A 22,692-nucleotide genomic window follows, 5' to 3' on the forward strand; every position below is an offset into this window, starting at 1 on the left:
TTATCTGTGGCATTGTTCATTAAAATGGCACATTACTGATGTATTAAAATTAAATACGATTGGTACACTTAATGATATTAGTGATTAGGCAATGCATTCAGCAAGTACTTTTACTTTTAATACTTAAGTATTTTTAAAAGCCAGTACTTTTTTACTTTTACTTAAGTAAAATGTTAATGTGGTACTTTGACTTTTACTTAAGTACATTTTTGACTGTGTATTTGTACTTTTACTTAAGTAAATTTTTTGAGTACTTTCTCCACCACTGACGATCGGTACACTTAATGATATTAGCGATTAGGTAATGCATTCAGCAAGTACTTTTACTTTTAATACTTAAGTATTTTTAAAAGCCAGTACTTTTTTACTTTTACTTAAGTAAAATGTTAATGTGGTACTTTGACTTTTACTTAAGTACATTTTTGTCTGTGTATTTGTACTTTTACTTAAGTAAATTTTTTGAGTACTTTCTCCACCACTGTCTGTTTGACAGAAGTGTTTAGTTCGGAAACTTGTTGACAGCCCTAAGTGCAGTGGCGGAGCCAGAGGGGGGGGTCAGGGGGGCCAGTGCCCCCCCTGTCATCTGATTGGCCCCCCTAGTGGCCCCCCCAGATGATTGACATGTAACAGCACCAGGTTATTCCTGTACATTATTTGGAATCATTCTAAGTCAACCTAATATCTAAAGAAGAAAAACAATAATAAATATATGAAAAGAAAATGTATAAAACTTTATATAAGTCCATGTGACATAAATAAATAGATTTAGATCAGGCGCGATACCAGCCTCCTTTATACTCACAAAAACAAGCTGAAATTCTTCTCCTGGGTGTTTCAGTTGTGCTGCGCTGTGGTGCAACTCAAAGGCTAAAGCACTTCATACCTGGTGGTGATGGTAAAACACCAATAAGTTATTTATTGATCCTCCGCAAAAAAGAGAAAAAACCGAAGAGGGGCCGACAATGTTCGTAGTTTGGAGCAGAGGTTGCGCTAGAGTTTTTTCATTGTCCGTCAAATAAAAGAAATCATTTTATTTCCAATTTGTAGTCATTAAACGAAACATTTATTATTTCTCTGTTAGAACATTTTTGAAATCAGGTAACATTTCACGAAATGACGTGATTAGAAGACGGCAGAACTCAGATCGTTTCCTGATCCCGCACTGACTTCCCTCAGCGGGAGAAAAACCCCGCAGAAGCGGATCAGCTCCGCTAAGCGCTCCAAAGCCTCTGGTCCCTTAAAGCGTCCAGATCAGAGATGATTCTCTGACAGATATTGTTCTTAGTCTGATTAATAATGAGCTCCACGATGTTCTCTGTGCGTAAAGCTTAAACTGTCTGCGCACCAAGTGGTCAGCTGCGCTTGATCACAGTCTGGATAGAAACCAGCGAACTGCTCTCTGTTCTTATCAAGACGAGGTGAGGAGGGAATCTGACATATTAACTCAGTTAAGTTTTTACTGGTTTTGTTTTTAAAAATATATTGTATATTTGGCGTTTGTCATCTCATGTGGGATTGATTGGAGTGTAACGGTGGAGCATTTACGCGCATTTATTGTCCAGCGCTCTGCGCTTGTTTCTGCCTAACGGATCTGCACTTTAATTTCTTTCCTCTCTCAACAGTCAGCTGTTATTCCTCTACTTAAACTACAATAAGTAGATCATATTCTCTTTAGGTTTTCTCTGTGTGCTGCAAACTCATTAAATGTAAACTCATTAGAAGCCCGAACCACCATCAGGCAAATAATTCTGGTCCGACCCGAACTATTGTTACCTGTCAAATTACCTGTCCAAGCAGAGCATCCTAACCAAGGTGTCCATAACTCTTCAACACACTGTCAGCTCCCGGTCAGAAAGACGCATTTAGTTCAGTGTTCATGAGATGATATTCAGAAAAGATATTTTATTTGATTGATTTTAGTTTCCTCTGCGATGAACTCTGCATAAGGTCTATCATGTCTCCATGTGCGCCAAAGGTGTTAATTATAACATGTCAAATGACAGAAGGGCTTAAGAAAATAACCAAATATTCAGTTTGATAGATAGATAGATAGATAGATAGATAGATAGATAGATAGATAGATAGATAGATAGATAGATAGATAGATAGATAGATAGACAGACAGACAGACAGACAGACAGACAGACAGACAGACAGACAGACAGACAGACAGACAGACAGACAGACACATTTTAAATTTTGCCCCCCCAGAGGTAGTCCTGGCCCCCCCAACTTTAAAAGTCTAGCTCCGCCACTGCCTAAGTGAACCTCCGAGCGCTGAGGAGGGAGCTGGAGAACGGCTGGCCGAAATTAGCGTTCATAAATCGGATCAACCTAGAGCTAAACGCTGCTTTCTCGGCGGACATTGGAATATCAAACTCACAACTAACGTCACTGCAGTTGGTAACACATTAAAACCACAGGGATAAAGTTTGTTTTAGTCTGTGGCTTGTAAAGAATGCACCGAGTGTATGGCAAGCCGTTTTAACATAAATTCGGTTTTACCGCCCTTACATTCCAGATATCTCCAAATTGTTTTGTGACTAGACGTTTTAGCGATTTAAGATATCTCTAATCTGCATTTTCAGTAGAACAGGACTTCCCAGTTCTACTGTGCCGGCTAACTAACAGACCAGGACGTAAGACATATGTTTGACAAACTTAGACAAGGACCCGACGAAGAACACAGACAACAGGTGAGACTAAATACACATGGGGTAATCGAGGGAACGAGACACACCTGGGAGACAATCAACGGGGAAGATGCAGAGACAAGACTCACAGGGAACCGGATCACAGAAAAAAATAAAAAACAAACACACAGAAACACGGATCATGACAGAGATAGGAAGAGAAGCTCGGTCATCCGGGAGGGACTGAGAGTAGAGCCGCTGCTCCTCCACGTCGAGAGGAGCCAGTTGAGGTGGCTCGGGCATCTGGTCAGGATGTCTCCTGGACGCCTCCCTGGTGAGGTGTTCCGGGCACGTCCCACTGGGAGGAGGCCTCGGGGAAGACCCGGGACAAGCTGGAGGGACTAAGTCTCTCGGCTGGCCTGGGAACTCCTTGGGGTTCCCCCAGAGGAGCTGGAAGAAGTGGCTGGGGAGAGGGAAGTCTGGGCCTTCTTTCTGAAACTGCTGCCCCTGCGACCCGACCCCGGATGAATCGGAAGAAAATTGATGGATGGATGGGTGGAAAAAGACCAAGCAGAAAAATACAGCAAGCAGAAAAGGGAGAAGCAAAAAAAAGTCTAAGCAAAATAATTATTTTTCTTGACAAAAACGCATATTTAGGGGAAATGAAAAAGAAAATATATACATTACTTGATGGAAACTCATGTGTAAGAAAAAGAAAAAACTAAATATATATTTATGCTTTTATTTCTTATCAAAATATATACTTATTCTTTTATTTATACATTTATTCTTTTATTTCTTATTATGTTGGTTTGGTCCTCCATAAGCAAGAACAGGAATCGCTCAAAAAATAATAAAAAATTATAATGGAAGCATCAGATAGTGGAACCATTGAGAGCCTGCTGACCAGGAGTATCTCAATCTTGGAGCTGCGAGGTCTCAGACAGGAAGTCTCTGCAAAGAAAGTTGAGGATCTTTAGAGAGGATCTTTGGAACTCCAGTCGCCCATCCAGCAGACATTTCGCACAGACACTGCTTAGCCAGAGCTATTGTGGCAGTTGTGGTTTTGGCTCTGATGGAGAACATTGCCAATAGAAGGATTTGGAGGGAGAGTGTGTTCAGAGCTCTATTGATCTGGGACATGTTGATGATGGTTTATTAGCATTTAGCTTTGCGCAGAAGAAGGAACTGTGTGTTAACCGGTGCAGATCCAGCTGGAGCTGCTGACAGGTTAGACAGTCATCCTTCAGTCGAACCGTGCCAGCTTTATGAATGTGCCTTTATGGACAGAAAGCATCTCCATTTTGTAAATGTGCAACTTGCACACACGATTCCTCTATTTGAAATTAAATTACATTCCCCACTCACCACAAAGGTCTTTCTGGGACTCTGTATTGCTCTGCTGTTCAAATAAGCATTTCCACTTGGATCTCTTTATTTTCTTTTTTTTCTATTTGGAATTTTGTCTTTACAACTTATTATTTTTCATTTTTGTGATGTGATCTTATGTGCCCTGAAAACATATTTTAAAATAAAATGCGTAATAATTGCTAATATAAATACTTGTCCTGATACAAGCAAGAACCATTGTCATGGTTATTGCTTCATGTGGTGGCATCATTTGAGGTATTTATACTAATTTAAATATATATTTGTGAAGGGAAAAAAATATTTATTCCCTTCACAATGTAATTTGAAATTTGTTTGTATTTTCATTACAGGATTGAAAACCTGCTTACATGTTTGCTTTGGTATTTGGATGATTTATCTGGTCATTCCAAAATCCATTTGTTTATAATAATTGGTAGGTTTGAAAGATTACTTTAAACGTAGGTCTTAATTTTAAGCCCCAACCAATGACACAACAACTGAGACAGAGCAGAGGTTCAAATGGCAAACGACTGCTGCCACTGTCATTACCTTGACTCCTTAAGGACAGTAAAGTCAATGTTTAAGGGCAGCCATCACAAATTCCTGATATCATTCCTGTGAAGAATTTGATGGCAGACCTGAGAAGGTATCAAAGCAAGGCGTCCATCAAACCTGAGTCAGTTACATTATTTCCAACAATCTGTTGTGAGAAGTAGGTGGAAGGAAACTCCAAATGTTTTAGCCAAGTTATGCAGTTCAAAGACAATTCTAGCAAATACTAAGGAAGAGTATCTATATTTCAGAATTTAAAAAGAGTAAAATACTTGAAAGGATATGCTTATTTTTACATTGTGTATATTAGTATCTGGTTTTTAATTATATGTAGACCTGCTTTACAGGTTTTGAGTGATAAAAAATAGTTGTCCTTATCACTTTTCAGTAATCTATCATCAGCAATTAATTTAGTGATACTGACTGTACTAAATATTCTTAGTCCTCTAATTGATTTTTGTCTTTTGGCTTCCTGTGGTTAGGGTAATACTGGGCCACAGCAGGGGCGCTGCCAGGAATCTTGGTCCCACTGACAAGAAAATTTGTTTGGGCCCCCCCCTGCACAGCTGATGTTACAATTTTTTGAATCTATTTGACTGATAAAAAGCATCACAATTGTAAAGGCTTGCTTTCTTTGGTCCAATACTAATACCAGCACAATATTCACTGCTGGTGAATTTTACATCTAACAGTCCGCATACAGTATGCAAGTAGATTGCTTAATTTTTTTCAATTAGTTTTGGATTACTGAAATGTCTCCCCACGAGCAACAGTCATAGGCAACGTGCAAAATACACATAAAGCAATCAAGACTTCTCAAAACATGCTATGTAGTTGCATTTTATTCAAGGTGCAGTATAACTTTAATAAAAAATATGTTTTCTCCATATTTGTTAAAGTTGTCACTATATTGTGGCAGTTTGTTATGAGACAGATAATCGTGTGAAAGCAAACGATCTCCCCCACCTCCTCCCTGAAATACTATTGCTAGCTAAAGTAATGCAACATTTCAGCCAAAACAACCAATCAGAACCAGTAGGAGAGTCTTAGTGCTGTCAATTAACCTCATTCACTCACTGCTAAAATGTGCTAGTGGCAGAGAAATAACTTATCATTACAGGAAAAATTTTTATCTTCCGTCATTGGTAGCTATGCTAACTAAATTGAGCATTCACAACAGGCTATGCTAGCTGCAGCATAGCACAGAGCAAGGGGGAGGAAGGATGAGCATTCACATGAGACTGTGATTGACAGGACTAAAACTCTCCTGCCTCTGATAGGTTGTTTTTAGAGAGCACTGGGAGAAGGCAGAGGAAATAGATTTTTCAAAGATTATCTCTCATACCATACTGTCACAACATAATGACAGTTTTAACAAATATGTGATTTATTTCTATTTTTATAAAAGTTACATACTGCAGCTTTAATTTCACTTAGGAGAGGATGGGTCAGGAGGGACATGGGTTGGAGCTGCTGCTGACTGACTCATCTCTTAAGTGTGGTAAAAGGTACAGGGACAAGTTAAATATATGGACATCTTGGTAATTTATTTTCTTAATTCATTAAATGCTAGTGAAAAGGAGGCAAACAGTAGTCTGTAGCTAAGCTAACTATGCTAAATGGTTGATAATCTCACACAATCTACTCACCTCTCGGAGAAAAACTGGGTTACAAATTGAGACTCTTGTCTTTTTCTCTCTGTCTCTATTTTTTGAAAACCTGATGTTATAATTTTTCTTGGAAGCATAGTAACTGCCACAGTCGTTCTTGTGTTCCACTGACTGCTGACACTGTTCAAGCACTCCAAGCAGGAACGAACCATTTCATGCAGATCCAGGGGGTTCAGGACAAATATGGATGTGTGTTTCTTTGGTCTGGGAGTAGGAAATACGAAATTTTTACTTCTAAAAACAATCTTCAAAAACACAACATGATTAATTTTGTAATTGACAGGGCCCTTTTTTTTTAAATGTTATTTCTATGAACAAAAGAGGGCCCCCTGTCAGTAAGGGCCGTTAGAATTGTCATCACTTTTCACCCCTATACCACGCCCCTGGGCCACAGTAACATCATTCTGGCAGCTTTTAATGCAATGTCAATACAACGCTTTCCAACGACAATAGAACCTGGATCCATATTTTCACTAAATGGCAACTGGTTCATGAATAATCATTTATATGATCTGGAAGTCACAACAAGACAACAGGACTCATGAGAGATATGGAGCCATAAAGATCCAAAGAATAAATGTAGAATCTGGGAAAGCAAACAATAACAGCCTTTCGGCAGCTTTACAAATGCTGAGGAATAAAGACTGCCATCAAAAAATTGTAATTTGCTTGAACAGGAAAATAACACACTGATATTGTCCATTATCTCATGTAAATGTTCCTAAGTTTATACTGTTATCATATGTTCACAGCTGAGCTGATGACTAATGATTGCTCTGAGTTGTGTATTGATCAGACAAATCCCAGAACATCTGGAACCCGCAATATCCAAATGCTCACAAGACAAGCTCAGAAAAAAAGAAATGTTTGCTTTATATGCAAACACATGCATATTTCAGGGATTTATACAGCTATAAAATGTCCAATCAAATTTTATTAGCAGCAGAGACACTGTGTGAACAGGGTGTTCATTTTATCCTGCATTTACAACTACATTTCTATACATCTGACTGAGAAAGACAGGATCAATTGCTCTATGGTGCCAAACAAAGTCATAAGGACAATCAATCAAAATGTTTACTTTCTGCAAATAGAGTTGAATCAAATGCACAATGTTCAGTTGATTGCAAAGTTCGGAGCACATGATTAAACTGAAGAATGCAGCAATGATGGGACTGAGGAACACAACAGTATGGAACTCTGTCATGTGTTTGAGGGGCTGAGACAAAGGCCATCTCTGTCTGGAAGATAATGACCATCTCTCTAAGAGCACTCATTTCCAAAATGCAGCGGTGTGACAGAGCTGATTGAAGCTATTATACACTCATAGCTGGTATCAGGAGGAGTCAACAAATGAATCCGACACTGAAATTCATTTCTATGAGTAGGTTCTGTACAGGATGTACTACCTGAGGAAGCTGAGATCCTTTAACATCTGTGGAAAGCTGCCAGGGTTGTTTTACCAGTCTGTTGTTGCCAGCGTCCGGTAATACGCTGTGGTGTTCTGGGGTGGAAGCATCTCTAAGGCAGACCATTCCAAGCTGGAGAAGCTAATCAGGAGGGCCAGCTAAGTGGTTGGCACAAGGCTGGACTCTGTGGCAACAGTGACAGAGAGGAGAACATTACAGAAACTCGAGGCTATTATGGACAACACCAGCCACCCTCTGCACACTGTCATCAGAAGCCAGGAAAGTAGATTCAGAGGGAAACTGCTTCTTCCAAAGTGCAGGACCAACAGACTAAGGAACTCATTTGTCCCTTGTGCAATGAAACTCTTCAACTCCTCACTGGAGGGCTAACAGGAAGAGGGACTATAGAATCGGACTAAATGTTAATGTTAAAAAAATAAATAAAATAAAAATAAAAATAAAAAAAGTTTAAGTATTTGATATATTGGTGCTGTGTGGGAGACTACAATTTCCCTGAGGGTAAATTCCAAAGGGATCAATAGTTTCTATCTATATCTATCTATCTATTGTTAAGAAAATAAATATAAAATATGCTAGTTGTAAAAACTTAACCATATGTTCAATATTAGATAAAAATTAATAGTATTTTAAATAAGAAAATTCACTCCAAATTATATCCATGGTTTAATCAGCGTAATCTCTTATGTAGGATAGTTCTATTGAAACATATTACACTAAGTTGAATTAAAATAACTTTAAAAGTATAGGATCCGGAACCTTAACTTCAGATCACTACGGGGAATGGTGCGTCGCTGAAATGGTTCCCCGTAACTCTGTCTTGGTGTGTGGATGTCTGTGGTGTGAGGTAAATATTGAATTTAAATGCTGGTTTGTGATATTATTGAGTTTTGTCAGTTTCTTTAGTTGTTCGTCTAATAAAAGTTATGTTTGGACTTGGGAAAACGTTTGTCTTTGTCTTTATGATTCAGCTGATACAGTGACGACATCAAGGAATCGGGGCAGAAGAGACAATGAAACGAGTCAAAAGATTTTAATTCTTCTTCTTCTGATTAAAATGAACACCATCTATCTATAGATTAGATTATTTTATCTAGATAGATAGTCTAATCTATCTAGATAGATAGATAATCTGTCTATTGGTGAAAGGTAATCTAACTCAAAGTGAACTTTTTTAAGGACAACTTTGAATATGAAATTTCATTTTATTAGGTTTGACAAACACAGCTTTGGGTGATGCAGAGATGTCCAGACAGAATTTGATTGGAAAAGCTCTCCTGTTCCCTTATAGCTCTACAAAAGAGCAGATAGAGTAATCTCAAATCCAATGCATTGATATGCTCAGATGACCTTTGAATGTCAGAATCTGACATTTTACATGCACACAAACAAATTTTCAGTGCCTTTCCACAACAATTCATCATCAAATTCTTGCACTTTTTGAAAAATAGTGTAAACGGAAACGGAAAATTAATGCCTCCATAAAACAGTCAAAAATTTTAACATTGTTACAATAAGCTCCAGATAAGACGTCATACTGCTGCCTCCGGTCCTCATGCGGAGGCAGAAGTATGACACACTAGCGGAACAAGCTGGCGTAGGCCGGGGGGCGGGGCTAATGACCGGGCCCACATAAAGCTCATGATAATTTAACCTTACAACGTGGGCATGCCCGCAACAGCGGAGCTAACAAGTTTCATCACCAGAGATTGCGACTTTGTCATTCTGAAATCCATCTGACATAAAGTACTACAGACCAAGAGAAAAACAGAAACAAGAGGCTACTTACCTTTCATTAGTGATGAAACAACACAAATTCAAAACATGTTGACGCAGTCCGTATAAATGCTCTAACTAGTTTGCCATTTGTTGCCAAGTGACTGACGATGACGTTGGTGACAAGCTTTACCCAGAATGCCCCGGGAGACAATACGGACGATTTATTTGTAGTTTTGTGTGTCATAAAGTTAAATGTTAGAGTGAAAATAAAGCCAGTAATGTATGGAGGACCAAAACTGACATAATAATAAATAAAAGAATAAATATATATCGGACGTAAATAAATAAAAGAATAAATATATAAATAAAAGAATCAATATATATCCAGAATCAATATAAAAATAAAAGTAGAAATATATAAATAAAAGAATAAATATATATTTCCATTTGCTATATTATTTTCTGTATTGTTTTCTGTATTTATTTCTGTATTGTTTTCTGTATATATTTCTGTATTTATTTCTGTATTATTTCCTCGCTGTATTTCTGCTTCGTTGGTATGCTAATGAGGTGGGCTGGCTTCTACGTCAAGCTCTTCTACTATTGGTCAATAAACAGGAAAGAGAACGATCCGTGTGCAGATCGATTGTGAATGCCTGCCTACGTGGTACTTTCGGCCTCAGTTCAACAGTCCTCAGGAAACCTAACTGAAAAATTCACGAATACTCATTATCTTAAGGACATAATAAAAGGTAAGGTTAATAACAGCATTTAAGTGTTAGATAGCTGTTATTACTCATTGTCAATTCACCATTCTCTAACTCTGTAAAATAAACTGACTCCGATCAGAGAGTAAACCAGCTAGCAGCAGCTTTAGCCACAGTTAAGAAAAATATACACCGCTCTGTCAGCGCTGTAACGTTTAGAGATTCACTTTATTTATCAACTTTAGTAATACAGCACTTAAGTGTTAGATAACCGTTATTACTCATTGTCAATCCACCATTCTCTGACTGTGTACAGCCTCCGATCGGAGAGTAAACCAGCTAGCAGCAGCTTTAGCCACAGTTAGGAAACATACACGTACACCGCTGCCTTTCAGTGCTGTGTTGTTGTTTCACTAAAATCACTTACATCTTCCAACACTGTTGTTTGGAAAAGCATTTTAAATATTGATTTAACATCTGCCAAATTTACATATTTTTATGTGATTCATAATTTCTCCATTTGTTTTGTTGTCCATCTTTCTCAACAGTAGCCGACCTAACAACCTACCATATCTGAGATGGTCTTGTCCCTCTGTCCATGGCAGGTTCAGTCAATCAGCTGTGGGATATCTGCTGCCTAGTCAAAGTATCATGGGCCTCTTGATTTAAAAGGAGACAAACCAGTACAGAGCCTCCCTGCTCCTGCAAGTCACACTTCTTGGATGAACACTCAATACTGCTAGCAGCTGTTAGAAATGAAATCTTTGTGTACCTATTCTGTAGTTAACATATATATGTATCTATTAATAAATGAATTGATGTTGTGTAGAGTTCTGTAAAAAAAAACTATTGTAAATAGCTTCTCTTGAGTAATTCTACATATGTGCAACTTTTACATTTAAATTGCTTCTTTTTGTAAATTGTACACATCTGGAAACAAAGTATGTGGAGGAGAGGAAATGCTAAAATTAAAGCTGCTATTGTGGAAAAGACATAAGGTTTGTGGCTGTTTCTTTAAAACATATATTTAATAACTATATTAAACACTGCATGGTTACTACATTACACAAACATAATTACCACAGTTCATAATTTAAGTCATTGATAGAGAAAATGTATTTACAAAAGACATATCAATTTTATTTCAACAGTATGTACTCAGGGTTTACAAGTTAAGAAGACATCCATGTAGGGTCCTTGGCAGATGGCAGTCTGCAGTGAACTGGTGGATGACAGAGGCAATGGTATACTGTAGTGAGCAGTGAGAAGAAGAAGTCCCACCATGTGATCCACAGGGTTTTCCCACTTGAGCACAAACTTCATGCACTTCGTTTCCACAGGCACCACAGTAGAATCAAGTGTGACCTGTTAAAAGGGATGTAAAGTTATTATTCCTATGTTATCAATTTTCTATTGCCAAGTCTACGAGAGAGATAATCAAATTTCTCCAATGAAATGTTAATATCTATCTATCTATCTATCTATCTATCTATAACAGCGTCTTCCTCATGTCTTTATCGTAGTAAGAGTTTAACTTCTCAGGACGTGGTGGAGTAGCGGGTGTTTGGCATAACTGTCAAGTTTTGGACTTGTGGCTACAGGTAATGTCGCTACTGAGCGGGTGGTGAAAGTAGCGTAAATGAGGAGGGTTTAATACGATCATACATTTTACACGAGTGGTGGTAACCCCAGTCTATACTATAAAAATGTGATTAAGATTAGCACCTAAATACGTTTTATTTCCAAAACAGAAAGGCTACGTAATGTTAGCCAGCTAACAAATTACTATTGCTAGCCTAGCATATCAACTAACACCTAGAAAAAAAAACCCAAAACACGTACCTTCATAGTCAAACTGGTATCAGTCAGCGAGGAATTTGTCAAGTTTAGAGTATGCATAGATAGTGGATGTTAAACAGATGTTTGACGTCTTGTGAAAAGGGTCTATAAGGCTCTCTCCGAAGAGGACCACAGCGCAGGCATTCACAATCGATCTGCACACGGATCGTTCTCTTTCCTGTTTATTGACCAATAGAGAGCTGGACGTAGAAGCCAGCCCACCTCATTAGCATACCGATGAAGCAGAAATACAGTGAGGAAATAATACAGAAATAAATAGAGAAAACAATACAGAAATAAATAGAGAAATAAATACAGAAAACAATACAGAAATAAATACAGCAAATGGAAATATATATTTATTCTTTTATTTATATATTTCTACTTTTATTTTTATATTGATTCTTTAATTTAATATTATGTTGGATATATATTTATTCTTTTATTTATATATTTCTACTTTTATTTTTATATTGATTATTTTATTTATTATTATGTTGGATATATATTTATTCTTTTATTTATATGTTTATTTTTTTTTTATTTACGTCCGATATGTATTTATTCTTTTATTTATTATTATGTCAGTTTTGGTCCTCCAAAACTGACATAATAATAATGCAGCACAACATAATGCAGCACAACATTTTATTCAATATTTTACACCCACTATGTCACTAAAATCAGTTAGTCTGGTAAGGTTTTTAGCAACCATGAGTCAACAATGGGGCACCCTACTTTAAAAGCTACTACTAGGGTATTGTACATAAATCTCAATAGGAGAGGACCCTCCTTTTACAGTTCTTGTTAAATGTGATTACAAAAAATTAGATCCCTGAAGGCATGTTCTACCTCCCATCTGGGTTCCCTGTAGGCCTGGGCTAGGGTCCTGCTGCATCCCCCAAGGTGCCTGTAGCTTCTTCACTGATTTGATGTCACAGATATGTCACAATTGTGGGATGAACTGTCTGATGTTGATTTTTAAATCAACATCAGTCTCTCCAACTGAAGTGGCAGTTGGAGAGACTGAACCTGAACAAGGCTGCAGGTCCAGATGGTATCAGCCCCAGAGACCTGAAGGCCTGAAGCTACAGAGCAGCTCTGTGGTATGCTTCAGGATCTCTTCAATATTAGCTTGACCCAGTGGTTCCCAAACTTTTCTAAGTTTGGGCCACCCCCACCTTCTATTGTCAATAAATCTAATATAGATTTATGCCTCAGTGTTTGAAGTCCAAGCCTTCAAACACTGAGGCACATTGCCACTGACATTGCCACTGACTCAGTGGCGCAACTACACATTATTCAGGTGGATGCGAAAACATAGATCAGCGCCCCCCCCCCTCCCAAGTGATGGAACGTCAGGGTGAAGGAGCAACGCTTACTACCTCCCCCCCCCCCCCCCCCCCCCCGAGGCGACGATACGTGAAGGGTAAAACTCGCTGCATTTACCTCGTTATGTGCGCGAGGTGAAGGAGCGTAAGGCGCGCTGAAGTGTATGGGAAAACATCATCGGCGCGCCCCAGACGGGGTTTTGGCGCTCCCTCTGGTGCTGCGCCCCTATGCGTTGCATACCCTGCATACCCACTTTTTGCGCCACTGATTGCAGTGACAGTATGCCAGAGGTTGTGCCCTGCAATGCAGAAGCCTGTAATGAGTTCTCTGTTTGCAGTTTGTAGTGAAGCTCCTTTTTTCACCCTGTCTCCTAAGTACTGAAATGATATGCAGAATGGATGATATGCAGAGTATCAGAATGGTATAACCAGAATGGTTATACCAATCTAGTTATACCAGAATAGTATAACCATGTCTTATTGTGGACAACATGTGACCACAATAAGACATGTTGTCTTACTTATTGTGAGGTCACAATAAGACAACATGTCTTATTGTGAGCACACAATAAGACATGTGTGGTCAGATGAAAATTAAATTAACACAATGTAATGTGACGTGGATGCACCTCCCCCCCCCTCTTTCTCTCTCTGTTTCTATTTCTCGCTCTCTTTCTCTCTCACACAGGTTGATACAGCTGGCATTTGGTATTCAGATGGTAATCCTGGGAGCTTCATGAGGCTGAGGTGTGCTATTAAGCAGCATGTGGGATTCCTAATTATGCCTCTTACATATTAACAGACAAGAACACAGTCACCTTGAATCGCCTGTTTTCCTGCTACATAGAAAACCGATCACATAGTTTAGCTAAATATTACAAATTTCCATTACTCCAAAGGTGGGGTGTTGAGGTCCTCATGGCTTAGACCTTATTAATATACTTTGCCATCATCAGAAGCTTTGCTTTAGGTCATTAAAAAAGGAAACCATGAAATGAGTTTTTCCACTTACAACTTGACAGGATCTTGTCATTTTGGCAAAAACAATGCCTGCAATAAAAAATGTACAAAAGCAGATTTCTTTGCTTTAATCCTCTTTACACCCAGTAATAAAACTTGTCTAAATCACAATGTGTGAAAATTATCATTCTGTTTTGACAGGTTTTTTTCTCCTTGTTTTAATTATGTCATTATCATGATGTTTACAGTTAGTTTAAATCCTGCAACTAGGATTTAACCTAAGATGGTCCCTCTGTGAATGAAGATAAAACAAAAACTTCTGTAGGATGTCATAAATATCTTTACTGCTCCTGCAGTGACTGAAGAAAGGAAAACAGTAACCTGATGAAAGGCCAGCAACATAAAACTTGTTGGGAGTTACAGCATCTGCATGTATTCAATGCTCTCTGCTTCATGAACCCAATTTGGAAACCAAGCAAATAGCAGATACCAAACAGCTGACGAACACTAATCACACTGCAATGTTTTGTGAATTCGCATCTAAAGGACTTCAAAGTCATGCAAAGACATAGCCAACACTTTTCATCAGAATGTCTTCATTGTCCTTAGAACTCCTGTAAAACATTGATGTTAAAACAATTGTAGTTACTCCCAAAAGTAAGAAATGCTGGTTCAAAAATAAAATAAATAGTAGAATTAAGTTTTAAATTGATTAGAGAGTTTATACAATTATTGGCCTTTTAATGAATCTCCAAATTGGTTCTCTTGCACTTGCAGTCACTGGCTCATCTTAATTACAGTTTTAATCATGGGTTGACAGGACAAAGTGACTGAGATGTAGCCCTGCTGTTTAATTTCCTATAAAAAAAACTCCCTCCATCTTGTTTTCCTCTCAAACCTCAGTACAACATCCTCCTAACCTCAGCTGATTCCTCTCTAGGCTGCGTAATACATTTGTAATATGGAACCAAATGAAGCTGTCATTCTTGCCGTGGTCACACATAAACATCTACAGACAGCAGAAAAAATATTAGCAATTTGTGTGCATGTGTATGTGTCTCAAACGTCAGATGGGAAATGTTTCTCCCCCAGAGAGTCATTCTTTTCCCAACAAATTATTTCTAGGCCCAAAGCCTAAAAATAAACCCATAAGAAGTATTGTTTTTGGGGTAGGGATTAGGTTTATGACTAAAGTTGAACTGACTTTGGGTTAGGTTTAGGATAAGTGAGTGTAGAAATGGATGAAAAATGAAAGGAAGTCCATGCAAAGACCTTGTGAAGATAGAAAGACACGCTATGGGTGCACGCGTGCATGTGTGTATGCCACATTAGTGAGTTGTGTGTTTTTGGAGGTGCGAAGGCTGGAGCTCAGTTTCTTTGTTGTTCATTTTAGCATGGTGGCAGGTGTTTAAAAGGTAAGATGAGGCTTTAATGAGGACAGCAGTTGGTTGACGACAGATATGGAATGAGTTAAGAGAATTGTGTGTTAAAAATCACTTTTTCTGACTGTTACTGGTCCTGCTACTGGGAAACTAGACCAGCAAAAAAGCAACAGCAGCTGGCATGAAGTTACTCACCATAGTCAGATATTAACTGCTAAGGGGATTTGAATGATAATGTAAATGCTAAATTCTTCAAGTTGTAGCTTCATACCTGGATTTATTGCTGTTCGGACAAACTCAAACGTCAGATGGGAAAATCGAAACCGAAGCCTGAAGTTTATCTTCAGTATCAAATAGTTTAGAGTGAGATCCCCCTCTACTGCTTCTGTCCACCTCTTCATAAGTCCTGGTTGTAATCATTCTGTTTATGAACACAAGCGTTTATAACCTTCTCCCTAGGTTACAGTAAATTAGCTTAGCTTCTTCCCATTAAGGAGCAGCATCTGTTTTATTAGCTCAATAAAATAAGTTTTATTGCACTAATCTTAGGAGTCCTTCATATTTAGGACCAAAAAGTCACCAATAAATTGTACTTAGTCTGAAACAGTATCAAAAGACTGAAAAAAGTGTAGAAATTGAAATCGATGTCACTGTCAATATGTTTTTACTAGAGCTCAGCATGTCAACTTCCACTGTCTGATTGATTGCATTATGTATATGTACACTGTAAAAAGAAAAAAACGGCCTTAATTTACAGTAAAATACTGGCAGTATTTTAAAAACTGCCAGTATTTTACGGTATTTTGAAAATTCTGTATTTTACCATATTTTAGAAATATGGTAAAATTCTGGCAACCAAAACTGCCAGTATTTTACCGCATTTCCCAATATACAGTAAAATACAGTATTTCCTAAAATATGGTAAAATAATAAATTTTAATGTGGTTTTGCAGTAGTAAATGCAGTTATACTGCCTGAGGCATAATATCTGCATAAGTGAAAAACACAGTCAGACTGTATGTTATATTGACATTTTATTGTAAAAAAAAACCCCAAAATTTTATGGTAAATTACTGGTCGCTTTTCTTACCAGAATTTTACCATAAAAAATACAGCACAACTTTTTTTGCTTTTTGCAAAGCTCAATGCGACTTGGATGTAACGAGTAACGCGACAGTTTTGTAGAAATGTAGTGAAGCAGAAAGTACAGATACTTACTGTAAAATGTAGTGGAGTAAAAGTAGAAAGTATCCATTATTACATCTACTTAAGTAAAGTACAGATACACAAAAACTCTACTTAAGTACAGTAACAAAGTACTTGTACTTTGTTACTTCCCACCACTGCTGAAAAGTCAGTAGTTCTTAAACCTTTGTTTGTTGTCGACAGGTGTGATCCTCTCTGCAACCAGACAAAATACACAAACAAAAAACATAAATAAAAATGAGACCATGGCAACCATTCGATAGTGCTTCAATGCTTCCTCGTGCAACGCCCCGCCCATTTATACAAAGCTCTGTCTTGGAGCAAGCAGTCCCCTGCTGAGCGGCCGCCCCACAGAGCACCCCTCCGTCAGACTAAATATTAGTTTGTCAAACCTGGGTCAGTTAAACTTGGGTCCATTACATGCATCTGACCTACTAGGCCATGAGCTCAGTTATAAAATACCAGGGCTTGCCAGTAGGTGGCCCTTTACAAATAAAACTGAATTATAAACACCAAATAACGTGGAAAACATTGCACAAATCAAGACATGAAATAAAAGTAAACAAGTATTTCTATGGATGTTTTGATGGTGCCTGGAGCCGTTTTTTTCTGTCGTCTGGATTTCATTCCACAGATATGTTGCATTTTATGAATGAAATGTATACCTTGATCAAGGTTTTTATTGTTTGGCCTTTGGTTATTTCTTCTTTTGCAAATGGAGACATACATTGTAATATGTTAAACAATCTTATGTCCAAATTTCAATACACAAATAGACTTTAAAAGTTACAAATATAACTGTTTTAGGCAATTTATGAAATAGATACTCACCATTTATCTGAGTCTCATGAAGGCCAATAAGTTGTCTTCAACGATTTATGTAAGTTACAATTCCTGCAAGCTAGCAGAAACAAAGCTGTAAATGTGTACACTTTTCATACAGGCAAATAGTTTTAAGACAAGTTATGCTATGTTAGTTTTTCTCAGTCACTTTTGGTGCATTTCTCAAGTTATTGTTGGCATTTAGAAAACAATAAGTGCATTTCTCAAAACAATTTGTAGAAACAGCAAAAAATAGCATTTGTTTGCTTGCAAAATCCTTCGTTCAGCTCTCAAAATTCTTTCAGTTAACATATCAGCGTCTCAAAATAATTAGTTATAGTTTCTCTATGTACAGATAAGACAGTCAAATTGATTAGTCATGAGAAGAGACTACAAAATTCACATTTACGCTTTTGCTGTAATTTATTGACGGACCATGCCATGGTGATTCAGAAAGAAAAAGACAAATGCAGAATAAAAAAAAAGGAGAAAAGGAACCATATGACAATCTCCTCAGAAAACTGAACATGCTGTAGAAATGACATAATTACATTACATTTTAATTTCCATCGTCTTGCTGACAAAAGTTCCTCAGTGGGGTTAAGAAATTAACTCTAGGGTGAGAGAACCTCCATCAGCATCATGTTGTGGGTCACAAACCATATCCTGATGTTGGAGTGATGGAAATTGGCAGATGTCCTCAGCCTCTTCTGACTCTTCTTCTGCTTTCCTCCCAACTATTTCCTCCTCAGCCTCACTCCTCTTCTTCTCTCTGGCTGTTCACTCCTTCCAGTGAACTTGTTCATCAGTTCTCAGAAATGCAACCTTGTGTTGTGTTCTGGCTACATAGACCATCTTGTTGCCAATTGATGGTTCACAAGATGCACCTTCAATCTGCTTCAGAAAACTGGTTGATCATTGGTTGAGTTCATACATTGACCAGTTAGAAAAATCCAGGACTCATTTGGGAGCAATTTACCAATTCAGGACAGATTTAGAAAAAAATCGAATATTAATTAAAATATGATTGACATTATGACAACTTCAAGACTTATGCATGTTAAGACTTACACAATTAACTTATGCTGTTTTGGAAGTTGAGACAATTCAACAGAGACACGTTTTACACATTTTGATCAACACGATTAAAGCAAATTACAACGGGGGAAAAGCAGAGAAGTGCACATAATCAGTTACATGATGTGAAAGCAAAACTTGCAAAAGGAATGAGAAACTAACTTTTTGATGTGCAGAAGTGACAAAGTAATTTGAAGATTAAACAGGTAGTTTTAAGAATTTAAAGTCTGTTCTGAGAAATGCACCCAAACTGAGAAAAACTGTAAAATATTAATATTTAAATTTCCTTATCTTAAAACTCTTCAGCTGTCATGGACCCAGTGACTTTAGTGCAAGTATTTTGGGGGTGAGAGTCAAGAAGTCAAAAGAAAATATTAAATATTAGCTCTGATGCCAAGCTTTACACTTCCAAGTATTACCAAAGTATTGAAACAAAAGCTAATGTGTTGCTTCTGCCATTAACAATAACTTTAAGCACATACAGTCTAAAGTAGACCAGAAATATAAATATATCTATGCAGTCGTTCCTACAGAAACATTAATGGAAAGTGTTGCGTCTGGGAAAATTAAATGTTCCATATAGTAAATAATATCTAGCTGCAGTGCATGTACATAAACAGCATGGCTCAGAAATTACACAGTTCTTTATCAGTTGGTTAAAGTTAGCTAACTTCAGTTAAAACCATGAAAGGGGCAGCAGGGCTGTGATGCAGAAATGTGTTGTCCTTCCCCTCCTTCTGAACGCGCAAACATAGCAAAAACTTGATTTCAAAGACATTAGCCGAATCCTGATAAGGACCAGGCCTACTGGGCTCTCAGCACCCTGAGCTAGCACCTGCTAGCAGCCTTAGCTAGCGCACTGTGACTTTACTGTGTTAAGTTCAGGACACCACAGTATCCTGAGCCACGCTCAACTAATGGAACAGAGTTAAAAGAATCTTGCTGCTGATGCTGAAGGATCAAGCAGCAATAAAAACTAGATAATTATTTGTTTACATGACAAATAACGGTCTCCATTTACTGTAAACCCTGCTATTTATCACAATAACAAAAATAAAAACTCTCTAGATTATTCTCTACTAATAGCACAATATTAAAAACCAAGTGTAGGATTTGTGAAACTTCAATGAAGGGCGACTTCACAATTTCTATGCTTTTGGATAACACTAGAATTGTTCTTTATTGAAGTTTCACAAATTTGATAAAGTTTTCACAAATCCTACAGTTGGTTTTAAATATTCTGATATGAGTTGAGAATAATCTAGTCCAGATTTGAAGAGTCTAGGTGTTGTAGTGTTTTAGCTAGAGAAAATTACAGATGCTGATGGTAGTGAAAAATTAGGTGGAATCGCCCCTTAGCCGTTTCCCAAATTGGAAGCTGCAATTGGAAACCAGCTTCAGCTTCATCCAAGCAGGAGGGGCTAACATACAGTTCTCTTATGTATGTAGGAGTTTGCTTTGCAATCGGTGGGTCGCCATATCAATGCCTGGTCTACTGTTGAGATTTCAGTTTGTTGTATTGAAGGCATTATTAAAAAAGAAACCAAGATATTATACCAGCATTCTGTTCTTTGTAAAAATCATTTTTGCGGTCTTGTTTAGTTATAAATATCAGCAAAATTTTTAATTTTGGCTGAATAGTACTGTTAAGTTTAGGGTAATTAACTGCTGGCAATAGTACAATATTTTTCTATGAACTTTATAATTACAACCCTAACCCTTACAATATATTTCTGTATTTTCTACATTTCATGACTGTCAAAATTACTTAGGATATATGTTTATTGAGTTATGATAATTCCACGTATTTTCTATGGTAGTATAATGCTTTGGATATTACAGTCAGTTCCTGTTGGTATTTTACCATTTTTTACCATAGATTTTTTTGCAGTGTTGACTTATGGTAGTTCCATGTAAAGTCTACGGTAACAAAATGTTTTGGATATTATGGTCAGTAACTATTGGTATTTCACAATTTTTCTACCGTAAATTTGCAGATTTTTTTTGCAGTGTTGACTTACGGTAATTCCATGTATTTTTTACGTTAACAAAATGTTTTGGATATTACTGTCATTAACTGTTAGTATTTCACAATTTTCTAGCGTAAATCTACGGATTTTTTTTTTTTTTGCATTTTTGACTTACGGTAGCTCCGTGTATTTTCTACGGTAATGAAATGTTTTGGATATTATGGTCAAAAACTGTTGGTTTTTTACCGTTTTTTACCATAAATTTACTGATTCATGTCCTGTCCATGCTGTGTTAAGCACTCATTCAGCTCACCTGCCACACCTGATTGCTTACCTGTTCCACCTGGGCCCAGCCCTACTTAAAACACCTCTCAACCTCTGCCTCCTTGCCAGATTAGCGACAGCCATGAGCCAGTAGAGATCCAGCATTTCCTTCCAAGCCTTCAGTGTTTCTACGACCCCTTTCTGTCCACGGATTTACCCCTCCTGCCAAGCCCTTCACGGATCCCTTCTGTTCTGGATTTCTGGACCCTGACCCAAACTCTGCCTCACTACAACCGAGTATTGCCTGCTCCTCAAGCTAAGTTTGCTCTAGCGATGGGTAGATGAGGTGTCATGTATCGTTTTAACACATAGCAAAACTGTGTCGATTTTGACACGGACATTAAAAATTCCTACAGGCAACATAGTGATTTGATGACGGTCAATAAATGATGTGAACATGTGCCATAAAGTGAAAATTTAAGTGAATGTGTTTGGAATGAGGATGCTTGTGGACTGTGTGTTTTTTTTTTTGTTTTTTTTTTACCCCACAGATTTTTATTTAAAAAAATAAAGTTTTTACAGCATTTTGAAATCTAGCCTGTTAAGATTTTTTTGACAAAACTTCTGCTGTAGAAAAAGATTAAGTAAACGCTACATTTACAGCGAACCCTTTTTTTCTTAGTGGCTGTGTTCTGAAAATAACCCGTGATAGGTGGAATCCGTGAAGTAGTTAACTTAATTTTTTTAGTTATTATACAGCATAAATAAATACTCTACATTGAAACCAAAGAACAAAACCTGTTTTTAGATGTGCGTGTGCATAAATCGGGCCTTAATGTGATCCGGAGTCATTTCATTAAAGCATCTCCTCCAAGTTGTTTTGCGAGATTCACAGCTGTATCTACGGCAGAGCGATGGATCTCGTCAAGCCAGCCTCCGGTCGGGTTTTTCTGCCTCTGGCCACAGTTTTTTTCCAGCAGACATTGAAAGTTTCAGTTTCCATCTCCTGAATGGCCAATCTGTATTAAATACTGTAACTTTATTGGCACTTAAGTAAAAAAGAAGCGTGGAGACTGTTTTTACTAATCATACGGTCACTCAAGATGCAGAACACTGAAAAAAAAAAAACTGCACGAAAAAATCTGCGAAGCAGTGATGCCGTGAAAGGTGAACCGCGTTATAGCGAGGGATCACTGTATATGAAATAATTCATAAAAATCAACTGAGTAATTTGTAGAGTGGTTGTTGTATCTGGGACTTCATTCTAAAGCCTGGCCTCGTAATGCCTCGACATTGAAAAGGTGGATTTATTTAAATAAGACAGTTTAGTCAAATATGCGACACTTAACCTGCAGAACATATGAAAGTAAACTAAGAGTCAATTTCAGCTGAATTTGGATTCAGATCAAGTAGAAACTGACAAGAACCAGATGAAACAACAAAATGAACAAATATATTTTACATTATAAGATCAAAATGGTCCCACACTGCAGAAACCTCTCCTTTGAAGCTGCTCCAAAGTTGACGCTGCAAAAGATCAAGAATTTGTTTGGCAAATGCATTTGACAGATTCGCTTCCTTATAAACACAGTTTAATGTCATTTTGAAACAGTTCCTGTATTGGTCACGTGACTTGCTGAAACCAATACGCGCACCGACACGGGTTTTGGTCTATGGGCTTGACACATGCGCCGACGCATCGGTGTTGCCGGACCCATCACTAGTTTGCTCTATCTGTCCCCCTGTGTATGACCTCTGCCTG

General features: G+C 37.7%; 1 long non-coding RNA gene across 2 annotated transcripts; it reads right to left on the reverse strand.

Moving 5' to 3' along the window:
- Positions 1–3,212: 3,212 nt before the first annotated feature.
- Positions 3,213–8,444, reverse strand: LOC103465858 (uncharacterized). Of its 2 annotated transcripts, XR_533858.2 has the most exons (4): positions 7,636–8,444; positions 6,206–6,430; positions 4,554–4,642; positions 3,213–3,587 (listed from the first exon to the last, which is right to left on the reverse strand). It is a non-coding gene; the product is annotated as an uncharacterized LOC103465858 (long non-coding RNA). The 2 variants fall into 2 exon arrangements; XR_533859.2 differs by lacking the exon at positions 4,554–4,642.
- Between the last annotated feature and the right edge of the window lie 14,248 nt (positions 8,445–22,692).

Source organism: Poecilia reticulata, chromosome 16 (assembly GCF_904066995.2).
Source record: "Poecilia reticulata chromosome 16, P_reticulata-male-v2, whole genome shotgun sequence".
NCBI lineage: Eukaryota > Metazoa > Chordata > Actinopteri > Cyprinodontiformes > Poeciliidae > Poecilia > Poecilia reticulata.